We start from the raw sequence: 22,570 nt of genomic DNA on the forward strand, positions 1-22,570 counted from the left end.
TGTTTTTTGTAATTTGCAATATTTTTCACCAAAAGATTGTTTCTTGTTAGATACTGAACTCTCTTGGCCATTAGTATTCTTTTCTTTGTATGAAAGTATCACATCCTCTCTCTGACTGATTGTGCAGTCATAGCTGAGGTGAAGATCCAACTTTAAACATTGCAAGATAAATCATTTCCACATTCTTGCTTAAGAGGCTATTTTAGTGTAGAGTAGTGTAGGAAAGCACATTTTCTGTTGAGAGCTAATGCCACTGTCTCCTTGACCCAAGGTCTTAACAATTTTTGAGCAAGGTAGGTATGGTGATTAGTCTAGGAAATTGTTTTGTAAACAAAACAAAATTGTTCTGTAGAAATTTCTCTACCTTGCAGGGTTGTTGAGTGACAAAAGCTTTGACTAGGTGTAGTGTTTTATGCATGGTATTAACAAACTTGTGTTCTTGTCCTTTCTTATTTATAGAAATACTGGCTCAATATTCAGGCTTCACACAAAGGATCTGGCAAAAGGAAACCTGTTTTGTGCACAACTGCTTTACTACCACTGTAGCCACTAGGGCCTTATTCACTACGGAAAAAGGATATATTGTTAATCCTGTGTTGCAATCCTAGTGGAGACAAGGCCATTTTGGTTTTAAGATGTTATCTGGTTGAGGTAAGCCCTAGGGATTCACCTCTTATGACCACCAAAATATTTACCTGAGCCAGTGAACATGGGTTAAAACGTTAACAGTGTCCTCTAGGATCATAAAATGGGATTAGCTAAAATGAGTTAGTTTAGCATGGGCTAAAGCTATGTGTTTTCCCAGTTGAAGACACAGCATCATGGGCCTCATATGGTAGACTTGAGCCCTTTGGATATGTGCAGTACATCCCTTGCCTCTCCCTAGCTTGCCCCATAATGCTCCCAAATACTTCTCCACATTGTCACTATTCTACTCCAGAGCATATGAGGTTTGCTGAATGCCCCTGAGAGGCCTCTCCTTGGTCTTCTCACTCATGCAGCAGGGCCATGACAGTTCCACTGTATTTAGAGTCTTCTAGTGGGTCCACAGAGAAGTGACAGCATTTCCCCTTATTACTGTTTTTTATTTAAAAAAAAAGCATAAGGAGGCCTTGAACACCTGAAAATCCCCTTAAAAACACAAGGAATTAATGTATATTTTAAAAGAGAAAAATTATACATACCGTATGTACTCATTCGTAAGCCGAATATTTTTGGTAAAAAAGTGATGCATCAAAGAGCAGGGGTCGTCTTATAAACGAGTCTACACCAAAATTTGATGATTTTAAACTCTATGGCAGGGGTTGGCAATCTATGGCATGCGTGCCAAAGGCGGCACGTGAGCTGATTTACTGTGGCACACTGCTGCCCGCCTGGTGTCCCCATCGCTGTCCCTGCTCAGCCTGCTGCAGGCCTGGATGGACGGAACCCCGGGCTGGCAGTGGGCTGAGTGGGGCTGGCAGCCAAGAACCCGGCTGGCAGGGGCCGGCAGATGGAACCTTGGGCCAGCAGATGGAACCCCGGGCCGGCAGCGGGCTGAGCGGCTCCCACCTCCTATCTGCCCCCCACTCCCGGACTCCTGCCCCATCCAACCCCCCCTGTTCCCTGACAGCCCTCCCCGGGACCCCTGCCCCATCCACACTCCCCCGCTCCCTGTGCCCTGACTGCCCCCAGATCTCCACCGCCCCATCCAACCCCTCCTCTCATTCATGATGGCCCCCCTGGGACCCCTACCCCATCCAACCACCCCTTCTCCCTGTCCTCTGACTGGCCCCAGAACCCCTGACTGCCCCCTGCCACCTCATCCAACCCCTGACCCCGACTGCCCCCGGGATGAGGGGCGGCTCCAGGCCCCAGCACGCCAAGCGCGTGCTTGGGGCAGCATGCCGCTGGGGGCGCTCTGCCGGTCGCCGGGAGGGCGGCAGGCGGCACCGGCGGACCTCCCGCAGGCGTGCCTGCAGAGGGTCCGCTGCTCCCACGGCTTCGGTGGACCATCCGCAGGCACGCCTGTGGGAGGTCCACCGGAGCAGTGGGACCGGTGACCGGCAGAGCGCCCCCCGCGGCGTGCCGCCGTGCTTGGGGCGGCGAAATGGCTAGAGCCACCCCTGGCCGGGACCTCTGCTCCTATTCAACTCTGTTTCCCCCCTGACCACCACACCAAACTCCTCTGCCCTCTATCCAACCCCCCTGCTCCCTAACCCCTTACCGCGCTTCCTGGAGCACTGGTGGCTGGCGGTGCTACAGCTGCGCCGCCCGGCCAGAGTCGAGCCATATCACTGCCGCCACTGTGCGGCACAGAGACCGGGTCAGGCTGGGCTCTGCAGCTGTGCTGCCCCAGGAGCTCACAACCCCGCGGCCCAGAGCATTGCGCCGGTGGCGGAGTGAGCAAGCTGAGGCTGCAGGGGAGGGCCCAGGCGTTAGCCTCCCGGGCCAGGAGCTCGGGGGCCGGGCAGGACGGTCCCATGGGCCGGTTGTGGCCCACGGGCTGTAGTTTGCCCACCTCTGATCTATGATGAAAATTCCATTAGTAACAGTTCAGACAACATACTGATGGGTTTTGAAACTGTCTAGTTTAGCTGGTTGAAAAATGGGGAGAAAAATTCCACCAAAAATATTGATTTGTTTCTCTCTTTCTCATAGAAACTCGAAAATTTTCAGCCAACTTTATTTATAACCTAGTTTGAGTCAATTCCTGTATGTTTTATAATACAATTATATGTTATTCAGGAAAGATTAACCCAGTGAAGTCCTGCTGTTACTTGGCTCTACAGTTGGGATGACCACACAACAAGATAAAGTATCAAGTTTTATTCATTCTATGTTGGATGTTAGCTTGTTAATGTTAACTTGCCTTTTGTTGTTCAGTGGTGTATGTTATCACTGCTTTTAGGGCTTATTGACATTTCCCCCCCCTCTGAAGTAGCTATATTCCCACTAACCTTATTGTAGATGTATTGCAGCATATGCTAGTTGAGTAAACTTTTCTGATGCAAGACAAACATATCTGTGTAGCAAGAAGCGGGTTCTCTGGGATTCTGAACTCTTGGGAGAAGACTAAAAAGGATATTCAGGATAAAGAGATTCTTGTCTGATTATTGGCTTGCTTTTGGATGTATGTATCACTCATTTTAATAACTGTAAGTTAATTCTAAAGACTAAGGTTGCCATTTAGGCACAATCCTGGGACGTGGGGAGTGTGGAGCTACACTACTGTAGGGGAAGAATCAGAGGCATCCTGCCTCAGTGAAACAGAATGCCTCCCAGTGTGCAGCCAGAGTGCGCACACTGCTGCATCCCTTTATGGTGTGCAGTAGCTTCTCTCTCTCCTCCCCCATGAGGCTGCCTGGCTCTGCTGACCAGAATGCAGGGAGGATGAAAGGAGGTCTCTGCCTACTCTGTGCCCCATCTCACCTCTGGGAAAGTACTGGGGGAGCAGTCCCTTCAAATCCTGGAATGCAGGCCCTGCAGTTTTGCTTAGCCCTTGGAGTTATGCAGGGAGTGTTGAGAAGCATCTTATTCCCTCCCGCTCCGTGTTGTGCACCCATTTTTAAGAGTTAGGAAGAATTCAGCCCTAAGTGAATTCCACCTTCTTACCTCAAGCATCAGCTTTAAGGAATGCTGGTTAGAAACACCATCTTGCTGCTGGCTCCTTAAGGGACTGTCAGAGTTTCGGACATAAAGACAATTAAAATGAGGCAATGAACAAACGTAACGTACAAAGAGCACACCTACAGGAAAACCTGTTAATAAAGATAGGTAAGAAATAACATGGGGATGAGTGCGTATGCCACTTGGACTCAAGTATTCCTAAGTAAAAGAGTTACAATTGAACTGGAGGGCTGGAAAATTAGTTCCATATGTTGGAAGAAGCTGCTGTACCTCTAAGTATAATGGAGCCTAGTTACTGTTGTTATAGTTATTTTAGTACTGTTAATAGTAATAATATATGCAGCAATGACAATGATTAGCAAGCCCAGCAACATTTATCAGCTGTGGGAACTGAAGGACAAACAAACTGTGGAATAACCATAAAGTATTGTTCGTGAATCCTTATCTCTTACTTCCTTCAAGCTGTCTGTCAATCAGTTACCTGTACAACCTGATCTTTGATGCCTACAGTTATGAGATTTATTTTCAAAGCAACACCCTGGGCACACAGCCACATAAGATTCCACCAGTGTTAATAAAGATAAATACCCACGCATTGGTTTAAAAAAATTCCCCATTAACTTTCCAGAATCATCAAAGTGAACCAAATTCCTTATGTGGCTGTTGGACTAGTATGCTGTACAGCAGCAGAAAACATGAGGGCATTGTGATACATTGCCCTAAAGTAAAAGCAGGTATTGCACATATCATATGCACAATATAATTGAGTATTACTTCGGGCGGAGGATCTGTAGCAAAATCACCCAAGGCTTTTTTTTCTTTTTGCATGAATTGCAGTTCAATGTTAGGTGAGGAAAAAATAATGAATTATTACTTGGAAATATGTTCAGTGACAACTGCATATTTAATTGTTTCATGTTTCTATTCCTCCTTTCTTTCCCTGAATGGCAATTCTTTACAAAACATCTATTAATACTAAATGAAACAAATTCAGAATATCAGATACTGGCCTTGATGAGCACAGAGCACTAAATGCCGTGACTGATATGTACATAACTGGAAAATGTTTTTCAATTTTATATGACAATATAACAGTCTGATTGCATTTGACAAGAAATGAAGGTTTACAAATTCTACAAACTAATAAGTAAAGATCTGACATTACTTGTATTACCTATTTATTTCTAAATCAGAAAAGCTACTTTTTATAGTTGATAGACAAAGCAAGACTGTCTAATACTTAAAATATTTGTTTGTGTACTAAGGTACTTATTAATTAGATTTTTTTGAAAAGCACGTGATCAAATACAATGCACTACAGTACTTTTCTAATGAATTATATTAGTGAAAACAAAATTTATGTGGTTGGCTCATGCCCTTAAAAGATTTAAGCTTTGATTTCTACAAGTGATTCATAGCAATTAAATATTTTTTCACACTGGACATACAGTACTATTGACTCACATCAGACAAATATAGCCAAATTCAGTGTTAGTGAAAATTAGGTTATTAAACTGAAAGTAAATGTGTAAGCCAAAGGTGTGCTTTTTGTTTTGTTTTTTGTATGAAGAGATCACTGAGGATAGTATAGTGCAGTGGCTCCTAATCTGTGAGCTGTGGCGCATTTACTGCCAAGTAATATGATGCTGTAACCTTATTGTTTCTTTAGGTATCCAGATGCTTCTTTGCACAGGGGTCTGGTACTATTTTTGCCAGTATTTCAGTTAAACATGCTGAAAGTAATTCTAAGTGAAATGATGGTAAAAACAGGTCCAGTTGCAGGAGGAGTTTACATTAAGGCTTTCAACGTTGCTGGACAGGGTCTCAAATGGACAGGAGTCAGTACCAGTGGGGATATTTTTGTAAATATTCTCAGTGGAGAGAAGACTTAATAGGGGAACAACAAAACTAACTATTCACAAAGTGCTGTTGAATGCACAAAGAAAAACTGAAAAAATAGAGAATGACTTTTTCCTAACACTTTATGCTAGAGTAATTTTAGGTGTTAACTTGCAACTCGAGTAGGTACCGAATTTTCAGAGACAAGTGTGATATTTAAAAAAGTGGACGGTGTTGTTTACCCAGTGCTTAAAAAAAGGGTATTTCTTTGAACTAAACTGGAAACATTAAAATCTGACTTAGGATACGTCTACACTGCAGACAGACATCTGCGGCTGGACAAGCCAGCTAACTCGGGCTTGTGGGGCCTGGCCTGAGGGGCTGTTTAACTGTGATATAGATGTTTGGGCAAGCTCTGGGCCCCTCCCACCTCATAGGGTCCTTTTAATTGCAGTGCAGACCTAGAACTCAGCAGTCTTTAGCAGCAGTGGTTACTTAGCCCTCAGGAGCACAGATGGTTCTAGTAATAATTAGTGGTAGCAAAATATAAAATGTTTTCTGTCAAACTTCTATCTTACTATGACACAAGGTTTTGGTCTATTTAAAGATTGTGTGGGATTTACAAAAGGCAAACCTCCTCCAAAATAGGAAGTAACCTTTTGTATTTATTTCAAAGAACAAAATATAGACACTTTGCTAATTGGAATATTATGATAGGTATTTTGCATCTTTAAGAACCCCTGAGACTGCTTGTCCACGTCCTTATTCAGTTTAAAAAAAATTCTGTGCAGTATTAGCTACAGTTTCCTGGCAGAATTTTATTACAGATTCAGGTGGCATGCAAATCTAGAAGTTGAGATTTTTCCCTCGGCCTTCTCCCTGTTTAACTTTTTGCCTCCTTACCATGCTTTTGCTATCTGCTCCACCCCATCTGCCTCTTTCTTTCCCTGAAACCTTCCCTGTTAATAGCCTCAGCTCTGCTTAGATTCTTTTGCTGGTCCAACAGATCACTCATGTGATGACTTTTAGTGTGTGTACAGTGTAAGGGACATCTTTTCTCCTGTTTTTACCTGTAGGTCTAGGCATCTCATTCCATTTATTTTGGGAGAGTGCAGGCTTTTCTCTTTGCTGGCTTTAGTCATTAAGAGCTATGTATCGTTTTTAAACATTGCAGATAAGCTCTGAGACTTTTGTAATTAGACATCTTAATAAATAAAATAATAAATAACCACTAGCATTGCTAAACCTTACTGCCAGCTGCTGACACAGCTGTCTCATTTTGCCTGCAACATAGAAATCTTATATTCTGTAAAGCTTTCACTATTGGAGGTGACTTGGATTACATTGCATGCCAAAGGGGGAAACGTTATGGAGCATAGCATCTCTTCACTGCTGGTAGGTTTTTAAAGCAAAATCAACTGTAGTGGACTACAGCAGCTGGCATTGGTGACTATTAATATTTTATTAGAGGTAAGAAACGTTAGAGGAGGATCTGGGGAGGAGATGGTAATTGGTGAGGGGAATATCTTCTCTGAAGTGATCTGGAGACATAGTTGAATGACTAAAGTAGATATTTGTTTAATAGGTCATGGAGCCAGTGTGACCCCCACCTTAATTAAGGGAAAAATGCAGATAGTTTACCAGAAATGAAATAAATGTGCTTGGATGGACTGAAGGTGAAGAGGGGCATTCAGCTTCTCAGAGTTATTTTGCCTGGCTCTTGATTGTTGGGCTGCCCCAGAACGTATCATTCAATGGAGGTAAGTGATATCAGAAATGGGACAAGTGGAGCTGGCTTCTTATTTCGGTAGGCAGTTTTGAAACATTTTGAAAACACACCCTCTCCAGCGCTGCAAATTGCGGCGCTGCAAAGCGCCAGTGTGGTCAAAGCCCCAGCGCTGGGAGTGCGGCTCCCAGCGCTGTACGTTATTCCCCACAGGGAGGTGGAGTACGGACAGCGCTGGGAGAGCTCTCTCCCAGCGCTGGCACTTTGACTACACTTAGCGCTTCAAAGTGCTGCCGCGGCAGCGCTTTGAAGTGCAAGTGTAGCCATAGCCTATAGACTAATACATCTCAGTACTGATGGATCAGCTCCATTGGAATTGTGATATCACAGAGTTCTGGTCTGTCAGCACATTTGGGAGCTGAATGGAATGATTGTTTAAAATAAAGGTTACAGTGAAATTAGTTGTGTGTTGAATGCTCCTATGCACCTTACTATTGGGGAAATCAACATGTAGTTTGAACCTCTAGCTGCAGTTCACCACTGAAGTCCAAATACTGTATAGACATTTGTTTAGATTTTGATTTAGATGTATTTAAGGACTGAGGGCTTGTGTACACACTGGGTTAACTTGGGTGTGATTTTAAACTAATTTAATTACACCAGTGAAAATGGCTGTGTTGCTATTCGTATTTCAGCTTTAATGAGTTTGTCAGGTAGAAAGAGGGTTTTAAGCCAAACTGAAAAAAAGCAATTCAAACAGAAATAAGGGTGCCCACACGGGGGTTTCCACTGGTTTAACTGACACGGTTTAATTAAATCAGTGCAGGTTTGTGTCTAGACAAGGCCTTAGGATAAGGTTACAAACAGGATGTTGGAAAATGGCTGCTGAGTATAAGAAAATTAGCCCCTTTTTAATTTCAGGATTTTTCTGAAGAACCTTTTTCTGAGGGCTTATTTGCTTTTCCCATTGTGACAACAGACTTTACAATGCAAACCTTGTTTAAGCTTCAGTGTTGCTTTTGTTTAACTAGCTCTGCTGAAAAGCCAAACAATAGTTACAGCAAAAGTGTAAACTATTCACTCAGGCTGGACCGATTCTGATCTAATTTACACCACTGTAAATCAGGAGTAATATTATGGGTTTCGGTGGAATTTCTCTTGATTTACACAGCAGTATGTAAGATCAGACTCTGGACTCTTCCATGCCTCTGGGAAGTGTTAAGTGAAGAGATTTAGTGAACAAGCACTCCTATTCGAATACAAAAAAGAACCCCCCCACACACTCTGAAGAGTTTAGTGAGAACACTCTCCTTGAAGTAACAGGGAGTTTTTCCTGATTGGGACATTCTCCCTCCACTTTTTTCCATGTATAGTCTCTATTTGTGTCAGGTGTGTTTTCCAAGAGATTGGAAACAATTCAGTCACATTCTTTCTTTCGCAATTCTGTATGGATTGCAAGAGAGAACACAAACCCTTTTATCTCTACAAGCTTCTGCATCAACCACATAGGAGTTTGTGCATTAGAGATTACCTCTGAAAGTTACCTCTGGTGATTCAGCAGATAATTCTGCAATGACCAGTCTCATTAGCGATCAGCAACGTTGAAGAAAAAATAGGCTTGTGTCTTCCACTTTGCTGCCTGCTGTTGCATCATTTGAATTGCTTCAGGAATGATTAGGTGTACTTACTAATGAAGCAACATTACTAGAGCCACCTTTGTGTCATTTTTCACTTATCTTCATTCAGAAGCATACCTGCAAGAGAGGTTAAAAATTGGTCCATTCTTTGAAGTTAATCATCTGCAGAATTTTGCAGATTTTGAATGAGAATCTCAAGGGAATTTCCCAAAGTGTTCAACAGATAACAGTTGTCCCTACAGTAAGACACAAATGTGTTTAATAATTTAATACAAAATCAAATATATATTAGGTGAAAGATGTCCCCAGAAATGTCTTGGGGAAAAGGGAGAAATTCCCCCCTCCCAAGAGGAATATAGGGGCTTGTCTACATTTAAAACTCTACAGAGCTGCAGCTACAGCATTTCAGTGAAGACGCTACCGATGCTGACAGGAGGGGTTCCCTTGGTAGCTAGGTTAATAGGAAAGTTCTCTTGTCTATACTGGGGGTTAGTTCAGTTTAATGGTGTTGCTCAAGGGTGTGGATTTTTCACACTCCTGAGCGATGTCGTCAGACCAACCTAATTTTCTAGTGTAGACCAGGCCTGAATAGTAATATATTGCTAACGTGAGTCTTATTAGCTCCAGTCATTTCTTCAAAGTGCTTTCCCCTGCCAGCCAGCTTGACTTCTGATTGAAACTTGTGCCAGCTACTTTTCATCCAGGTCCTCACTTTATTTGGACACACTGTCATCAGGGAGACTGCGCCATCCCCATTTGTTAAAGAGCCATATGGCTTGGTGATACAGTGTTACATATTGGTGATGCCGAATGCATTATCATCACATAACCTCTCACTGTGCTAAATAAACAAAGGTGAAAAGATTGAGCCCCAAGGGACATAATAAGTGACAGTCTTCATGGAAGATCCAGGGAAATTCCTGCAATAGAGTTTATTATTTAGTGGAATTGTAGTTCTTTGTTTCAGATTATCATCATCATCCCTATAGTCACACACATTACATCTGATGCAATTCTTACTATGTCAGACTAATTTAGATCATAGGGTCATCAGTTCAAGGATTTCTTGAGGTTTTTTGGGTCATCTGATTGCTTCAGTGATTTCCTCCGTATGAGCAATGACCTAATGGTATCTGTAGGACAAACGAATCATTAGATCCAAATAAGGTAAAAATGTAGTTTGTTTTTCTAATACAACTATCACAGTAATCATTACTCATTTTTACTATTAACATGTTACAACAGCAGAATAAAAAAACAAAACTTGCAACTTTTAGGGGGCGTGGTGATGGTTTGTGAGGATTCCAGGCTTTGTAAGTAAACTGAAATAATTAATGAAATGTTACAAGTTTTATAAAAAAGAATAGATTGCTACAAATTCTGCCCCTTTTTACCAGTATTTATAATTATTTCTGGAAAACATGTAGGGAATTATATCCATAATTATTTGCTAAAATATATGGATGATAGGGTATTTTGTAGGAGGAATTGGGTGAACAGCTGAGTAAGTATCAGAGCCTTACACTTTCCTGCTCATTGGTAGGAGAGAGGAAACCAAGCCACAAGCCTTGGCTACACTTGTGAGTTGGAGTGCATTAAATCAGCCCTGGGCACCCTAACTCTTGAGGTGTCCACACTGGAGTGCCCGGACTCTGTGGCTGGAGTGCTCCTGGTAATCCACCTTCACGAGAAGCATAAAGCTTGCTGCACCCCGACAAACAGCAAAAGGCATCCTCTTCCATCCTCTTTGGTCAAAAGGATGATGGATGCTATGCAAGGCCACAGCAAAGGGGGAGTACAAGGTGTGTAAATTTGGGGAGTCCTTTAGATCTACCCTGAGGGCCAGGAGGGAAAAAAGAGGAGGTCTTAGGCATTTGAAGACTGAACCCAGAATGTGGTCTTAAAACTCAATTTGTGTTCTGTCTGTGCATGTTTGGATTTGATTGAATGTTAGAAAATGGTCTGCATTGCTTTCACCTTCAGAAAATGTTTGTAGATGCCAGTATTCAAGAATCTCCTCTAATAGTGTTTTTTTATCTTTGTCATGTTGCTATCAGTTATTACATATCTAAAATACCTGGAGAGACAAGGTGAGTGAGGTAATACCTTTTACTGGATCAACTTTTGTTGGTGAGAGAGACAGGAAGAAGAGGTGTGTGTGTGTGTGTAAGCTCAAAAACTTGTCTCTCTCAGCAACTGAAGTTAGTCCAATAAAAGATATTACCTCACTTACCTGGTCTCTCTAATAACCTGGGATTGACGTGGCTATGACAACACTGCATATAAATAATCTGGAATCATTTAACCATTTTAGCTGCTAAAACGTTAATGTAAACATCTGTGTTTCATATAATAATATGAATAATTTTGTCGGCTGTCTTTCTGCTTTCTCCATTGTTTACCTATAACAGCATGCTTAACTTTATAAGATATAGAAAATGCTTGCATTATACCATTATTTACTGAGTTGCACTGATTACCCTTTAGCTGTAGGTTTAAATGATTGTTTATTGATAGCAGTACCCACTATGTACTAGGTGATTTCCAAACACTAAAAAGATTGTATCAGCTCCAAGGAGCTTACAATCTACGGATGTTATAACTATAGCTCCATTATTATAGGAAGGGCTGGTAGTACCATCTACTATTAAGGTTGCCCAACACTTCCCATTATAAGATCCTGTTTTCAGTTAATTATAATTTGTCAAACTACAATCACTTAGGTTGAAATTCTCCATGCTAGGCGTTTACTTCAGGTTGACTATTTCTGGAAAAGCTCAGGCAAAATGGTTTAGCCATTTTCGAGACTAAATCTAGGGAAATATGCACTGTTTTGCCTACATTAAAAAATCCGGACCTTTTATCTAAGAAGCTCTAGCACCTCCATGCTTTCGATAGAGACTTGACTTTTAGCAGGCCTTTTTTCTTTTACCATCCCTGTGAAAATCTGCCCAAATATGGCCAAGTTAGAAGCCTTTGAAAAAATCAGTTTGCATATGTTCAGAAGGGACTTATTAGATTCTAACAGCTGAATTCCCCAAAGATTCCATCTGCACTGACATGCTGCAGTCTAGGACTGAGCAGGACTTCTAGGACTGAGCAGGACTTTCCCTACAGCTGAAGTACTGGATTGCTGCAGGCCATGCTAGGTATAGGTTTGGGCAACCATCTGAGCTAAGAGCAGGGAGACTGTCTCTCCTGTGCTCTCAGTGACCTCTTTGCTGGGCCCAGGCATCAGTGGAGGAAGCTACCTGATTTGAATGTGGAGGGAATAAGTATGAGAGCTGTGAGGAGAGTAGATTGGGACAGGAAGCTTTGGGGATGGTGGAAACTGAGACTGGAGGCTGGCGGAGAGAGAGACCAGGATTGAGAGCTGGAGCGAGACAGTCTGGTTGTGGAAGAGGACTTGGACTTGGAAGTAGGGAGGGACTGGCCACGAGTATGATTATTTATTGATATTGGTAATGATTCTGGGAAATGTGCAGGTCATAGTGGATGGCTTTACTGCAATGAGTTTCCCTAACTGTGGTGGGGCAATAGATGGAACACATATCCCTATCTTGGCACCGGACCACCTTGCCAACCAGTACATAAACCGCAAGGGGTACTTCTCAATGGTGCTGCAAGCACTGGTGGATCACAAGGAACGTTTCACTGACATCATCATGGGATGGCCGGGAAAGGTGCATGATGCTCGCATCTTTAGGAACTCCAGGCTGTTTGAGCAGCTGCAAGAAGGGACTTACTTCCCAGACCAGATAATTACTGTTGGGGATGTTGAAATGCCAATAGTTATCCTTGGAGACCCAGCCTACCCCTTGCTCCCATGGTTCATGAAGCCATACACAGGCAGCCTGGACAGTAGTAAGGAGCAGTTCAACTATAGGCTGAGCAAGTGCAGAATGGCGGTAGAATGTGCCTTTGGATGTTTAAAAGCTCGCTGTCACTATTTGCTGAATAGGTTAGACCTCAGCGCAACCAATATTCCCATTGTTATTACTGCTTGCTGTGTACTCCATAATCTCTGTGCGAGTAAGGGAGAGATGTTTATGGCAGGGTGGGAGGTTGAGGCAAATCGCCTGGCTGCCAATTTTGAACAGCCAGACAGTAGGGCAATTAGAAGAGCACAACTAGGCGTGCTGTGCATCAGAGAGGCTTTGAAAACCAGTTTCATGACTGCCCAGGCTACAGTGTGACAGTTGTGTGTGTTTCTCCTTGATGCAAACCTGCCCCCTTTGTTGATTTTAATTCCCTGTAAGCCAACCACCCTCCCCCCTTTGATCACAGCTGGTAAAGGAAATAAAGTCGCTATTGTTTTGAAACCATGCATTCTTTCTTTATTAATTTGAAAAAAAAAGGGGAGATAACTGATAAGGTAGCTCGGGTAGGGTAGGGTGGACTGAGGGAGGAGGGAAGGATGAGGCCACATTGCTTATTGTAGCCACATTACAAATAAAAACTGTTTGAATGACAGCCTTCTGTTGCTTGGGCCATCCTCTGGAGTGAAGCGGCTGGGTGCCCGGAGCCTCCCCCACCTCCGGCATTCTTGGGCATCTGGGTGAGGAGGATATGGAACCTGGGGAGGAGGGCAGGCAGTAGTACAGTGGATGCAGTGGTGGTCTGTGCTCTTGTTGGCTTTCCTGCAGCTCCACCAGATGCCTTAGCATGTGCATTTGCTCCCCCATTAACCTCAGCATTACATCCTGCTGCTTCTCATCGCGCTCACTTAATGCTTCCCTGGACTCTGCCACCGAATGCCTCCATGCATTCAGCTGTGCCCTATCAGTGGGGGAGGACTGCATGAGCTTCGAAAACATGTCATCGCAGGTGCGTTTTTTTCGCCTTCTAATCTGCGATAACCTCAGGGATGGAGATAAGGTGATCATAGAAAAATCTACACCTGCAGCGGGGAAAAAAGGGAGAGTAAAATTTAAGATGATACATTTCTGAAAACAAAAGGGAGACTCTTTCACAGTGAGTGAAGCAATTCACAGCAGACAGCACATGTGTTTTAGGTACAAGGTCGCACTTTACCTTTTATATTGAACGCCTGCCGGTATGGTGACACATCACACACGGCTGGGCAACAGAATTCAGTTTCCAGGCAGCCATGGTAAGCCAAAGGGTACGCGGGTTTGGCTTCTAACGCCTTCATGACATGTGGGAATGTTTTCAAACTGCAGCGCCCTCCTTTCCCATAGCAAGCAATGCCAATTGGGTTTTCCATTTAGAAGGAGGGGCTGCGGTTTCGGGTGGATGTGCAGCATACACCTTCTCCCACCCCTCCGCGTGGCTATTTGGGATGATCCCTTCACCCCTCCCTGTACAGTGTGGTTATTCTCTGGGATGATCCCTTTTAGCCAAGCGCAAACAGCCCAGCATGAACGGGGTCCTTTTACTGTTCCCTTACAAAAATTCCCCTATTTCAACCAGGTGACCATGAATGATATCACTCTCCTGAGGCTCACACACAAAGATGTAGACCGAATGTTGCTTGAATGCGACCAAAACCTAGGACCATTCACTGGCATGCTTTGTGCTGCAACGATTCAAGACTACTTGCTACTGGCTTGGCATGGTAAAGTGTCCTACCGTGGAGGATGAAATAAGGCAGCCCCCCCCAGAAACCTTCTGTAAAGGCTTTCAGAGTACCTCCAGGAGAGCTTCATGGAGATGTCCCTGGAGGATTCCCACTCCATCCCCAGACACGTTAACAGACTTTTCCAGTAGCTGTTCTGGCCACGAATATATCCCAAGTCTTCGGGGCAAATCAAACATTAAACACTATTGCTTTTAAACCCTGTAGTGTAGTTACAAATGTGCACTCACCAGAGGTGCCTTCTCTGCCTTCAGGGTCGGGGATCCCGCCCTTGGGAGGGCATTGGCTCCAGGGTGATGAAAAGGTCCTGGCCTCCAGGGAGAACGGATTCACCACTTGCCTGCTGTGCATTCTCCTCCTCCTCCTCTTCCTCATCCACAAAATGTTCCTCCGTGTTGCGTGAGACTCCCTCCTTGCAGGTGTCCATGGACAGTGGTGGGGTAGTGGTAGTGTCCCCCCCCTAGAATGCCACGCAGCTGATCACAGAAGCAGCATGTATGGGGCTCTGACCCAGAGCGACCGTTTGCTTCCTTTGTCTTTTGGTAGGCTTGCCTCAGCTCCTTGACTTTAATGCAGCACTGCTGTGTGTCCCTGTTGTAGCATCATGCCCTGTGCAATTTTGGCATATATATTAGTATTTCTTCTTTTTGATTGGCATTCTGCCTGCACAGATTCTTCTCCCTATACAGCAACCTGATCCAGTGTCTCCCATTCACTCCATGCTGGAGCTCATTTGCGATTCTGGGGGCACTGCAAGGTCACCTGTGCTGCTGAGCTCACCACACTGACCAAACAGGAAATGAAATTCAAAAGTTCCTGGGGCTTTTCCTGTGTACCTGGCTAGTGCATCTGAGTTGAAAGTGCTGTCCAGAGCGGTCGCTTTGGAGCACTCTGAGATAGCTCCCGGAGGCCAATAACATCGATTTGCGTCCGCACTACCCCAAGTTTCACCCAGCAAGATTGATTTTAGCGCTATTCCCCTCACTGAGGAGGAGTACAGAAGTCGATTTTAAGAGCCCTTTAGTTCGACGGAACGGGATTGCTTGTGTAGACGCATTCATTATAAAATCGACCTAACGCGGCTAAAATCGACCTAACCCTGTAGTGTTGACGAAGGCTATGATCTGCAGGATTTGGACCAAAGTTTTTTATGGTATGTCCAACAAATTTCTTCTTCTAATTTTGACACATGTGGTGTTCTGTCTTCCTGAACAGCAGCCTAACATCTGTGAAACTGGTGACATTTGGGATGTGAATTTAATATTCACAGAAGCATCTGCAGTCCTTAACTGATCAAAATCATAAATATCATTATTATTTTGGTGCAGTGACTGTGTTTTGCTTTCCTGCATGCTGCTTCAGTAAGTTTGTATGCAATGCTAGCTTTTTCCCCTCTGCATTTTAATTATGTTTGCTGTATTAGCATTGTCTTCAATTCACTATAACTATCTGCCTTTTGTGGGGAAAAGTCAGTCAGCCCTACTCATTATTTAAAACTGCTACTTTATGTCAGCTCCCTAAATTGTAATTCTTTCTCTGTAGGGTTTCAGGAATAGCATATATCCTAAGGTATTCCATTAGTTTGCATGTTAGCTCATTGTATGACTAGATTAATGCAAAGAATACAGCTGCTGTGGAAAGCTCAACTTCTCTGAAGATCTCTGTGGATGTTACTGTGGGGCCACAGGTCTGATTGTTAGTACAGAATGTGACTCAAACTTTAGTTATTTCACTCAAGAATCCTTCACACATATGCTATTGCTGAAGTGTTCTTCCCAGAGACATCACCTCTCAGGCTTTATTTGAATGTAAAGTAACTGTAAGTCTATTTGGAGCTAGAATGCTACTTGAAATGAAACATAAGGGGTTTTCTATGCTTCATTTTGAACTTCAGTTGTTGTCAAGAATACTTTTCAAGGTAGTGCACATAGCTGCAGGTTAGCATGTTAACATCTAAAATTGACCAATTTATATTTTCCATATGAGATTGAATTGACTATATCGAACATCTCCCAGAAGTCCTTCATCCTTAATTAATTTCTCAATCATATGCCATTGGCATATTAAACTCATTTGAAAAATACTCTGTAAAGGTCCACACAGGTAAGAATTACTTTGATCCTTCTGACTATTGTAAGTTACTGATCATTCTGGTGCCACATTTGCAGTGCTTGCTTTGTTTTTAGGTCCCAAAGGTCTACAGAGTTCTTTGAGATTGATCTCAGTATCAGTATAGTTCTACTGAGTGCCAGGGACTCACCATAAAAGCATTTTAACATCGATACAAAAACAATCATATACACTTGTTTACCCTTTTCCAAATGCTGAGCGCCCATATTCAAATAGAGATATGGTTTGGAAATCAAATATGTTGTAGCTTTTATTTAAATAACCAATAGAACTGGATAAAACTTAAAGGCAGGCAGGCAATCCTTAATGAACTTGAATCTTATTCACTAGCATCCAGCACTGTGGGGGGAACCTGCAAGTTATGTTAGGTTTGAAATGCTCGGATAGAAGCTGCTGTAAAAGGGCAAAGTGGTAGTATTTCTATTCACCTTTTAATATCCCTTGATATTTTGTTTTGAATGACATTTGTCTTTACATCTTAGTTGCAGACAGGTCTAATGACTCTTCTTTAGATGAAGTGGCCAGAAGTGGTAGGGTCCAGTTTAAGGGACCATGTTCAGCTTTAGTCCTCTTCCTGGGATCTAGCTCAGGAAGGTTGACATGACCAAAGTTTCCCAAGGGCTGAATGGGTGTGTTTATGTGAGGGGTGTTTGGTCCTGGATGACTGCTTCGATGGTCATGGGTGGTTGGGAGGGATTGCGTAGTATTCCATATGACCACTGATCATATAGCCCAGTGTACGATTAGTTGCTGCAACATACTTATGTGCTTAAACTAGCAGTATTCTCTCATGTGTTGGTCAGTTTCACAAGGACAGAAGGAGACCATCTGAGAATGCTTACTTAGAAGATCACAAGTATTTGAACACCAAGAGGCTGGAGTTATTTTAATATTTTCAGGGAGTCTGTTACAAAGCAATTTATACAGCTGTATTCTGGGTCTGAGATCTGAATAACATACAAAACACATGCAAAGTCATGACTCTAAGAAACAATCCCAAAGTACCTTAATCCTTATATCGACAACTGCACTATTGGGTTACACAGTTTTAATCCCAGAGGAGTTGTCTCTTGACATTAAACTGTCCAAATAGTATTTATATCTGCTGCTGCCCTGCAAGATCACTTAACCCTGCACAGCAGTTTAAAAGTAGTTAATGACAGACCCTGCATGACTTGCCCCTTATGAATGATCACATAAGTTCGACCTGTGCTGTCATGGTTTATGGAGGAAGGCAGTTTGTCCATAGCCTGCTTCAGCCACAGCAGGTAATTTGAAATGAAATGAGACAGTTTCTACAAGAGGATTGATTTGGGAATCTTGCCTGTTCTTCCCTTTGACCCTTGACAAGTTGACACTACAAAGATTGTGACTTTAAAAAATGATTGGGTGCAAATACATTTAGGTAGATGATTTACTGTGTGTTAAAGCAAGGACAGTGCATTTAGAGTGAAGCTGTGAGGGAAGGTAATTGTAAACTTTAACAACTCATGTTTTATGTTTCCGTATCTTATTAATTATCTGACTAGGTGAACCTACTGATAACAGTGGATCAAGTACTTCATCTAACAGAGTCCATATAAGAGACCATGGTTACCAAAATTCAGGTACTGGTTTTTAAAAAGTCAATTAAAAATACTTAACCTTTGCATTCCAATCAAAGTAAGTCTAAAGATAACTAATATGAATCTTTATTTGAATATATAACCTTTCCATCCTACAGATGTCCTATTTTTGTTCCTCTTTTGTAAATACAATTATGCAAACATAAATATTGAAAAAGTAAGGTCTAACATATGATAGGTTAAGTCACAGGGAAATACCACAACAATCAAATGATGCCAGAAAAACAGAGAAAATCAGTTATGTATCAATAAATATTTTCTTCTGGCCCCAGAAAACACACACATCCTTTTCAGTTAAAACATTCATGTAATATCTTGTAAAGTCCACACATTTTCCTTATTTAGAGTTCATTCTTTTGACATACATTACTGAATTATTTCCAAAGCCAGGATGTGATCTCTTTAAGTGTCATTCTAAAACAAATAACTGCAAATAGGTTGTTTCCTAAAAATTATCCCATGATGTTTCAGTATAGTAGTTAGTAAGCTGACGTGCAGATAGCTTTGAAGGAAATTATTACCCAAAATTTAATGATAATTTTAAATTTTTACATATAATTAAAACACAGTCCTAGATAGCATAAATATAGCTTGGTTTAGTCACTTAGACATAATTGTAAATGTCAGTACCTTGAAAATCCTCATTCTAACTATTGTATTTGAAGCATAATTTTGAAGATGCTAGTAAAACACAACAACAATTCCTTATTGGTTTCAGTTTAAATTATTTACTATCCTTTTGACTCATATCTTCATTGAACTATGTTAAAAGTATTTTGCTGAAATGTTTCTTTATGTTGTCCATTGGGTTTAATAGACGTGCCATTTAATAAGCTCTACCTGTAAGGATAGACTGTTTGACCTTTGTGACCTGCCACTGGTAGACATAGTATAAGATTGCTTTGTGAAATAAAGCTGTCGGTAACATCAACAAAATAAAAAATGATCGTATTCCAATACTCTCTGCTGAGTACTATGACAGCACTGAAATATGGAATAAAATTGAAAGTAGATTAGTTTTGGGTCCTAAGTCATGTTTTGACAAGATATAAGAGAGGCGAACATATCTTTGAACTTTTAGTTTTAAAGTTTTTTAATGAAAATATTTATCATTTTGTAAGGTTCCTTCTTTTTTTTGTCACAACTGGGCTGTATAACCTTAAAACAATCCATTCTCTTATTGTGAGGGGTATAAATACTGTACTATCTTTTATATTAAACATCTTAAAGGATACATGCACAGTAAGGAGTTGCTTGACACTTGTAAGTAACGGACTGTCATGTTAATAAAATAGCTTATTGGGGAGGTTGAAAAATCAGTCATTAATAAGCCACATATTTTTAAAGTATGTAAAGCATGTAAATACTGTAGACAAGAAGGCTGCTTTTGCCATATTTTCTGTTCACTTTTTGAAGTGTTTTGGATCTGAAGCAATAGTGAAAATAGCTGCCTTCAGATTCAGTCTTTTCTGTGATTGTTTTTAACTTCAAATACATTGAAAAGTTATATTATTTTAATCATCTCTGATTAATGAATTCATCAGATCAAGAGCATATGAAGAGGTAACACTGATGTGATTGCGAATGAAAATTATGAAATTCATTGCCAATCTTTTCTTTGAACTTGGCACAACAGATACCGCCCTTCCTTTTCTTTATTTTACTATGTAAGTTAAAATGATGTAGCTTTCTTGCCTGTATTAAAATACATAATGAATAGAAAGTTATTGACATTAAATTAAGCAGACCTCTTTATCCAAGGCTAACTTCAATGGCATTTTTCTTTCCTCAGATATTTTTTTTAGTAACTAATTTTTTATTTTAAAGTTAAACTAAATTATTGATAGAACAGTTCCCCCCCCATAAGTGTTACAAAAGAAGGTGACAAATACCAAAGGTAAGAGAATACAGCAGAGCTGGGACGAGATAATGAGTTGCAGTAGATATACAAATTGTTTTCATAAAATTTATTTTTTAAAATCAGTTCATCCCATTGGGCTCATCATTCCTCTAACAGTTCAATTGTTAATCTAATACAGATGCATGAAAGTCACTCTTCCAGAAAACATTTAGGTACAAATTGAGCAGCAAATTTTATAAGATATCTGGGAATTCAAATCTCAAACAACCTAGAAGAACTCTATGATTTAAATGTCAAACCACTACTTCAGCAAGTGAACAAAGACCTGGAGTGCTCAGGGAAGTATGCAATTTCTTGGTTGGGAAGAATAGCCACAGAAGTTGATCCAATAAAAGATATTACCTCACCCACAATCAAAATGCAATATTCTGCCAAGGATATCTTTTTTGTTTCTAAATCTTTCTGGGATTATCCCAGATAAAACCCTAGCAGGCATACAGAGGATGGTCTTAGAATTTAGGTGGAATAAGAAAAGACCAAGACTGAGAGCAAATACTTTGTACAGACCCATTAAACAGGGTGGACTAGCTGTTCCAAATATTCTGTGGAACTACCAAACCCAGCCAGCTCAAAGCAGTAGTGGATTGGGGGCACTCTAACCCAGCCAAACACTGGGTCTTTATTGAACAAGTACACTGTAAACATCACTGGGCTACCATAAATTTAAAAAAAAAATCAGACCTTTTAAAATTTACACACATCCTTTAGCAAAGGCTACTCTATAGGTTTGGAATAGAACTAGAAATAGAACTTTTTTCCCCTCGCCAATGACACCTATTGCAAATAAGCCAGACCTTAACCCAAATCGTGAACCAGAGAGCTTCAAAGATTGTGAGAGCCATGCAATACACATGGTTGACCAGCTATTCAAGTAAAGAATTTTTTTAACTTATTTAGAGATCAAAAATAACTTTAACTAGCACACTCTCCACAGCTACCAGTACTTGCATTTTGGGCATTATATTTCTCAACTTTCTAGAAAACTTGATTTATATAGAAAACTAATTTGAATAGAAGTGATACCATCTGATCAATTGGGAAACAAAAAATTATGACTAATTGATATCAATCTTTGCAATTTTCCTGCTCCCCCCCACCCTCCCCCCCCCAAAGTCCATATGTGACATGCTGGGAAAAGGACCCAGACAGACAAATTAGCCTGGAGGAATGGAGTTTGATCTGGAAAAGAGGACCAGAAACATCAGTGTGTAGCAGTAAAATAAAATTTCTTAAAGATGCTGCTTCAATGGTACCTCATATCAGACAGGTTCAATATATATATTATACACACTGATTGAATGGGGATAAATGTTGGATAAATTGTGGTAATGGGAGATTTTATGCATATATGGGGGACTTGTCCACTCATTAGAGATTATTGGGATATAATCCGTAACCAAATACCATATATTGTTGGATATTTTATTATGTCAAATGATCCTTTGGTAATCCTGCTGGGGCTTCTTAGAGGAAATGGTCATATAGGAGGAATTGAACAATTAATCTCTCATCTGCTAGGTCATTGGTAGGCTATAGATGGTAAAAGTAAAATAACCCCACCATAGAGGAATGGTTGAAAAAGATTGGAGGTTATGGAAAAATTAATACACCAGTTATGTACCCAGCAAAATAGACAGAGGGCAGATAGATGCTTAGATATTTGGTTACCTTTTATTCAACACTCACATAAAGTACATTCACCTGGAAAAAACAAACAAACAAAAAACCCGCCCCAGTACAGTTGTCCAATTTTCTTGAATATTGACATTTTGATAGAGTATCAGGTTTGTTCAACATGTGTATTTAGAGATTTCCCTCAATTTAATAAAATCCCTAGACATGACATATTATAGGCATTGTAATGATGCTCACTCTGTAATATGGTAATACCCTGTTAAATAAAAGGTATGATTATATTCCTGTATTATGTCTCTTTAAACAAAAGCTAACTGTTGTAATGATTCTTTTACAGGCAGTCCTCAGACTTACGACACAATTGGTTCCTGAAAATTGCATCGTAAGTCGAAACGTCATAACTCGGAACTGCAATCCACTCCATTGTGGGACCAAGCATTGTAAAGTCAAAACCAATTGTTGTAAGTTGAATCAGGGTGTCAGTCCAGAAGTGTTGTAAGTGCCATTCGTCATAAGTCAAACATCGTAAAGTCGAGGAGTGCCTGTATTTCAGATATGTACACGGCAAGGATTTGTTAGCTTGTTAAACTTAGTAAATAAATAAATAGTTTTAAAAAGTGGAAGCCTAATACAGATGCATGTGGCTCCATTTCTTTCAATACTTTTATTCTGGTCAACCACATTTCCAGAGTTCGTGTTTGTTTTTGCAACCATAGTGCAGTCTGGTGACTGCAGTGATGAGAATTCTAAGCAGGTATTGGTCTTTGTTTAATTTTAGCAAATAAGGGACATATTCATAATGCTGTAGGAAATGGATGCATGTTCTATGTTTATCTCATAAAGAAAATC

General features: G+C 41.1%; 1 long non-coding RNA gene across 1 annotated transcript; it reads left to right on the forward strand.

The window, feature by feature from the left end:
- Positions 1-473: 473 nt before the first annotated feature.
- LOC123376427 lies at positions 474-22,237 on the forward strand. The gene is made up of 5 exons (XR_006581783.1): positions 474-651; positions 2,728-2,797; positions 7,034-7,208; positions 18,070-18,147; positions 22,059-22,237. It is a non-coding gene; the product is annotated as an uncharacterized LOC123376427 (long non-coding RNA).
- The last annotated feature ends 333 nt before the right edge of the window (positions 22,238-22,570 follow it).

Source organism: Mauremys mutica, chromosome 8 (assembly GCF_020497125.1).
Source record: "Mauremys mutica isolate MM-2020 ecotype Southern chromosome 8, ASM2049712v1, whole genome shotgun sequence".
Taxonomy (NCBI): Eukaryota; Metazoa; Chordata; order Testudines; family Geoemydidae; genus Mauremys; species Mauremys mutica.